The 6,134-nt window shown below is 38.2% G+C and overlaps 1 pseudogene; it reads left to right on the top strand.

The window, feature by feature from the left end:
• Positions 1–2,370: 2,370 nt before the first annotated feature.
• LOC114542428 lies at positions 2,371–3,139 on the top strand (annotated as a pseudogene).
• The last annotated feature ends 2,995 nt before the right edge of the window (positions 3,140–6,134 follow it).

Raw genomic sequence — 6,134 nt, 5'->3', positions numbered from 1 at the left:
CCAATCTGTGACTTCTCCACCACAGATCGAGAAAGTGGTAATAGGTTATGTGTTTGAACAGTTATACAGTTAGAAATGTTTCTCATACGCACAGGACGGACTATTTGGTTTGTATGTCTAGATATACGAACAGGAATTCCAATGTTATTTAAATCCGGTCTTTCGGAAAACAAACTAGGTTTTGAATAATTAATTGAGCATGGAATCGTTCCTGAATGACAACAATAACCCTGTGACTTCTGTAACTCAGAGATACATTTCGACCTTACTTCTGGTCCTGGGTTTAAAGCCACATCCATGCACATAGTAAGGTCCATAACAAATGGTTTGGAAGGGAGAGCCAGACATGTAGATCCACGTTTCGACTGCTTCACTAGGGCAAATTTGATTTTGAGCTTCGAATACAATTGAGATCTCCGACATATTACATTGTGGCTGACATAGCCAAACTGATGATTAGATCTAATCAAGAACTCCGTATGCAGTGATAATACATAACGATTTGAGTAGTAGAAACCTTTATCTACGTTACTGCTACTTTTGATAAACAAATTATTATCAGGATAAGGACACAATATGAAAAAACTCAGCAACAACCAACACCATGTCGCCATGTTGCTCGAATAGCACTGGACCACTGACTCCCCTTGTCCTCTTGATCAAATCTCTATTATGTGTTTTAAACGTTGCCCATACCTCCGAACATGTTTAACCGAACTAATCCAAGCGAACTGGCTTTCTGGGTCTGTTCCTGATGAATGGAAGAAAGCTTGTACTATACTAGAAATACATACATGCAGCATGCAGTTAACATGACCTAAACCAATATTATGAAATGACACAAAACTCAAATCAGTCTTATTATATTTATCAAACATATTATAGCTTATGTTTCCATCATTCAATACAAAAATAATCATAAAGCTTGTGTAAACATTGCCCGTTCAATTTTGCTGCATTATACCATGCCAGCAATTAAGTAAGGGTTTAAAATCGAAGTTTCAAACGATTAAAACAGTACAAAATCTTTACAGACAAAGAAAAAATCTCAAATGTTATTTTATTCTGTAATTGCAGTCGACGCCGGCGGCTAAAAGTTTTATACTTTATAAATATAGTGTGTACTTTTGATGCCATAATTCAAATTACACTTTCAAAAAGACTTGTTGAAGTTAAAGCAAAGGTGTATTAGCCTTTTACAGTTTATGCATTTGTATAAAAAGCTGAAAATAATACAAAGCTGAAAATTTAACAAATAAATGGCATACAAAGCTGAAAAGTATACAAATACGGCTCATCCTTTAATACCGCGAAACAAATACGAAATAAACAAAGTAAATACGTACCCTTTGTAAACATTTATAAGCTTGCAGATTATGAGTTATCCTCTTACACGGCTTTATCTTGAATGTATCTATGTTCATCTTTGCTATCTGTCATGCTTCATATATCTTTTTTCTTCTCGTTTTACTTTCTTTGCACAAAGTTTATAAAACGCTTTTACAAAAATGTTTACGAAATGACATTTAAATTGCTGACATTCTCATTGAAATACAAACATTCTGTCTTAGCCAATCAGAAGGTTTGTTGATTACAAGAAGCTACTTGCGCATGCGCATAACTTACAAAACCACGCCAACGTTGACCATCCATGACATAGAATTTGGACAACTTTGGATTCGCCTATGTTCTCCCGGGTTCCGGGTGTGATTCTTAATCCCCGAGCGGGTGCAGAGCGCCTGCTAGGGTTCTAATTCCAGAAATATTAATTATAGAAATTATACTAAGGCCCGGTTTAGACGGTGAAACTTTTCATGCGCCGAGCCTAATACAATTTAGAGCGACACAAAATCGGGAACTGATTTATACGCCATAATCAGTTGTGCCGTATTGGATTAACATTAGTAGTTACATAAAGTAATGATGTTTCTCGCGCATAAATTCAAAATGGCAGGTCAAAAAATTTGTTATAACAATTTCTTATATTTACCTCGGAAGAATTTTGAACGCCAAAATACACAAAGAAAGCAATTAACTGGAGACGACGTGCAATACTGTATGCTCTTTTAATAACATCAAGTAGTGATGCAACGAGGCCTTGTCAACTTTCTTGTCGTCGCTTTGCACGAAATCAAGGGTGGTGGCAAATGGTATGGAACAACTATTCTGAAAAGCACTTTGCGAAAACGTTTAGGGTATCCAGGCATACATTCACCTTTATACTTTAATGCATAAGAAACACCATTCAACACAGGGATAGCGACTGTATGTTTGATAGTTAAAGAAGTTACTGAAACCATTGTTGCAAATTTATGGCACCTATCTGTAGGACAACACATGCCTCAAACAAAGGAAGACTTTGAAAGAAAAATGTTGGATATGGAAGAACTGTGACAATTCCCCTTTTGTTGGGCAGCAATTGACGGTTGCCACATACCAATCAAATGTCCAGCTGGTGGGCTGCAGGCATGTAAAGAATATCACAACTTTAAGAACTTTTATTCTGTTGTTTTGATGGCAATGGTAGATCCTAACTACCGATTTGTACGGGCAACATGTGGATTTCCCGGGAACTCTCACGATTCCATAGTCTTTCAGTCCACTGAACTTTGGATTAATATAACTGAAAAAAATGCAATTCCTAATATTGGCCAATGTGTGGGAGAAACTGTAATTTATCCACTTATATTAGGTGACTCTGCTTTTCCTTTGCAATCGTGGCTTATGAAGCCTTATACAAATGCTGTTCTAACAAAAGAACAGACAAACTTTAACTATTGCCTAAGTAGAGCACAAATGGTAACAGAGGGAGGAGCATATGGACAAATGAAAGGGAGGTGGAGGGTTTTGTTGAGGAAATGCGAGAGAATGAAGTTGATCAAGTAAGAACTGTTGTTCTTACTTGATCAACTTCATTCTCTCGCAATATCTGCATTGAAAAGGGGGAGACATTGTCCAAAAAGCTTGATCTGACACTTCTGACAATCCGCTAACCAACGAAAGAAGGGATCGGGCAACAATATGCAAACTGCTTGAAATGCGCTGTTGTAAAAAAATTCGGGATACTGCTGGACAAGCTGAAACAATCCGCACTACATTATGCAAGAAACTATGGAAGGAAAGAAAGGACACCTCATAACTGTATGCTGAAGGTCAAAAATGCCTTATAATTTCAACTGTCATAGTAATTTTTATGTTGTTATTGTTCCCATGTAATGAGTTAATAAAAGAATTATTCTGCCCAAAACAATCTTAAAATTCACCCCAATCGTTGCAAAAATGAACGAACAAGTAGAACTGTTTTTACAACAAAACCTGAACATTGTTAATGTACCAGTTTTTGCCAAAATCAAAGCAAATATTACTTTACCAATATTAAATATTAACTTCAATTGCATAAACGGCATAATATCAACCAACTTACCAACAATACAGGGTGTCTCAAAAAAAACCGAATCCATCTTTGGCACGTTATTGTGCATAAATTAATAGGTAAACGAGCGTAATTTTTTTATATTACGAAAGACCAGGCTTTTAGCTGTCAAATGACACATTTTTCGTGCCAAATAAAGGAAAAATGAGGGAATACAAGTTCAACGAAAAATATTGGTCAAAATCGCGTTCTTTCGCCTCCGCGCGTGATTAATGCATTGAGAAACAAAAGAAGAACCAATTAGTCACAGATGTGTCAAAACTGATTAATTGATGATTAATTTACAATTCAAACTTAAGAACATTAATTAGGCTCCTACACCTTCGACATGACCACCGTCTGTTTCGATACACAGTTGACATCGTTTTAACATTGCCTGGACAGCTCTTCTGATAATCAGTGGGTTATTTTGCAAAGCGTTAACTTCGTCACGAATGCGGTTCCGCAAATCGTTGAGATCAAGCGGCGGTGTTGTGTAGACCTTGTTCTTCAGGTATCCCCAAAGGAAAAAGTCGCAAGGAGTAAGGTCAGGGGATCGCGGTGGCCATTCCACATCATGGTAGAGGGCAATGATACGGTGACCAAACAATTCTCTCAAACGATCACGGACGGCAATTAAACGGTGTGCCGGAGCTCCATCTTGCACCCACCAGAGATTTCGGAATGCTCCTCTCCTTTGCATCTGGAAATTTTGCTGAAGTTGTGGTACCACGTCGTTGTTCAACATTTGCAGATAGTTTAATCCATTTACATTTCCATCAAAGAAGAATGGCCTAATTATCTGGCCGTTGCCACAAAGTCCGATCCAAACTGTCAGTTTTTGTTGACTAGAATTGATTTCAAAGTTAAATGCGGGTGGTTGTCCTGCAGCAGCATACTCCCTAACATTGTGGGTGTTAACTTGGCCGTTCATGGCAAAACCGGCTTCGTCTCCAACAACGAATGATCGCAGGAATTCTTCGTTTCGTCTGCAACGGTCAACCAGCCATCGCGCAAACTGCAAACGCCGAGCATAGTCTCGAGGAAGGAGTTGATGTCGGATGTGCATGCGGTAAGGGTACATGTTCAGATCTAACCTTGTTATGCGGTTGAACGTGGCATGTGGTAGGCCAACACCATTCCGTCTTGCGCTTGTGTCTGTAGGATGATCAGCTAGCCGCTGTCTGACCACCTCAATGTTGGCTTCTGATCTCCCCGTGCGCCTTCTGCCAGAATTCCCCTTGTTTCGGTTTAATGTTGTGCCATGTTCAGAAAACTTTCTTACATTTGACCAAATTGTTGAGAGTGCAGGTGGTTGCCGCTCAGGAAAACGTTGCCTGAAACTCTCCCGAGTTCTTTGCAAACTTCCTGTTTCATGAAACGTTTTCACAATAAATATTCGTTGTTCTGTTGTAAGTTGAACCATGTTTGCAATAACAAAATTATGCGTATGCAACTGCATATGCAAAGTTAATTCACTAACCTAATTCCCAAGAGACTTACGTTTACAGTCAATTCTCTGAGGTGAAAAATGCGATTTTGACCAATATTTGTTGTTGAACTCGTATTCGCTCATTTTTTCTTCATTTGGTACGAAAAGTCTGTCATTCGACAGCTAAAAGCCTGGTCTTTTCAGATTATGGTGTACCTCTCCAAAGTATTGTTTGGTCACCGTATCATTGCCCTCTACCATGATGTGGAATGGCCACCGCGATCCCCTGACCTTACTCCTTGCGACTTTTTCCTTTGGGGATACCTGAAGAACAAGGTCTACACAACACCGCCGCTTGATCTCAACGATTTCTTGCTTTACCTTTGAAGTTACTAATTTCATCTTCACTTCCCTCATCATTACTAATTTGGGGAGTATCTAAGAGTTCATAAGCATCCCCAAGACCTTCATATATTAAATCTGTTTCTTCAGTGGTAGTGATATTGCTAGCATCACTGAAAATAGTTTTATAAAGCAAGTTCAAGTAGGTGCATTTTATAATATTAACAGAAAGCATGCCCAAACAAAAGAGATGCTATTGTAATAGCAAAATTCATCCAAGTGCACATGTTTAATTAAATTATCTTTCTCCCAAGCAGGTTGTGCATGGGCCCTCAATAAAGATTCATATATTACATGGTAATATGACCCATAGTGTAATCACTTTGGAGAGGTACACCATAATCTGATTTAATCTGTTCTTGGCTATCATCACATACCTGATCATATTCAACACATAATTAAAAGTCTTTATGCAAATTTTAGAACATCAATCATCACACCTGATTTTAGTACCCCATTTATAAACGTAACTCGTGGAGTTTTACAAGGTGATTGCCTCAGTTTGTTGTTATTCAACTTATGCTTCAACACCTTTATCCAGCACATAAAGTCTGAAAAATATCAACAGTTTGGTTTTTCAAATAAACTTCTCAACCCAGTTCATTGGATTCAATTTGCCGATGACGCAGCTGTAATAACTAGCCAAGGAATCTGAAAATCAAACCCTACTAAATTGTTTTGCGATCTGGGGCGGGTTGTTCAAAAGCCGACTAATGCTATCCCAGGGCTAAAATGGCCTAACCCAGGGATAAATGTTATCCCTAGGTTAATTTGCGTTGTTTAAAAGTGGGCTAGCGCTAACATAGGGACAAACAATGGGCTAAATTTAACCCAACTCAAACAGTGGGTTAACTTTAGCCCAACACTTTTAAAATAAAAAACAAAACA

This window comes from Dendronephthya gigantea, unplaced genomic scaffold, assembly GCF_004324835.1.
Source record: "Dendronephthya gigantea isolate DGI-Jeju-01 unplaced genomic scaffold, DenGig_1.0 000349F, whole genome shotgun sequence".
NCBI lineage: Eukaryota > Metazoa > Cnidaria > Anthozoa > Malacalcyonacea > Nephtheidae > Dendronephthya > Dendronephthya gigantea.
Note: the sequence above shows the minus strand (reverse complement) of the source record. Positions and strands in the feature narration are given on the sequence as shown.